The 724-nt window shown below is 35.4% G+C and overlaps 1 protein-coding gene across 1 annotated transcript in view; it reads left to right on the forward strand.

Annotated features, from left to right (window-relative positions):
- Positions 1 to 724, forward strand: part of LOC101849477 (SCO-spondin) — a gene marked incomplete at its 5' end in the record, with an annotated part of 85,875 nt that overhangs the window by 29,724 nt on the left and 55,427 nt on the right.

Here is a 724-nt window from a genome sequence, read left to right on the forward strand (position 1 = left end):
TTATTGTTATTATTATTATTATTGTTATCATCATCATAATCAATATTGTTATTATCATTAGTATTATTACGAATATTATCATTGTGTTATTATGAATATTATCATTGTGTTATTATGAATATTATCATTGTGTTATTATGAATATTATCATTGTCGTTATTTATTTATTTATTTATTTTTAGTAGGGGATGGTTTGCATCTGATTCTGAACCTATCATCATAAAAATATTAGAACCTTGGTTTATCATGTCTTTCAAATCATCATCATCATCATTGCCTTTCTCACCCTGCACCAGGGTATAGGCCACGGACAAACACCCCCCACTTTTCTCTATCCTGGGCTAGCCTCTTGATGTTATTCCATGTCTTCCCACTTTTCTGTACATCGATTTCTGTGATTCTTCTCCAAGTTCCACGAGGTCTTCCCCTTGATCTCTTGCCCTGTGGGTTCCAATCCAAAACTTTCTTTGTTATCTTTCAAATACGGCACTTCGAATTCAGAATGTCACTGTTTATTTATCATCTGCAACCGTCTTCAATGTCGGGGTCAGCCCATGTATGTACTTTCTGACGCCTGTCCTACATATTGAGAAGCACCTTTTTTGTGCTCAGGACAGTTGGCTTAGGATCCTGGTTGAAGGTCGATGCGTCCCTTTCAAAACAAATAAAGAAGAAGAAGAAGAAGAAGAAGAAGAAGAAGAAGAAGAAGAAGAAGAAGAAGAAG

This window comes from Aplysia californica, unplaced genomic scaffold, assembly GCF_000002075.1.
Source record: "Aplysia californica isolate F4 #8 unplaced genomic scaffold, AplCal3.0 scaffold00372, whole genome shotgun sequence".
NCBI classification, from domain to species: Eukaryota; Metazoa; Mollusca; class Gastropoda; order Aplysiida; family Aplysiidae; genus Aplysia; species Aplysia californica.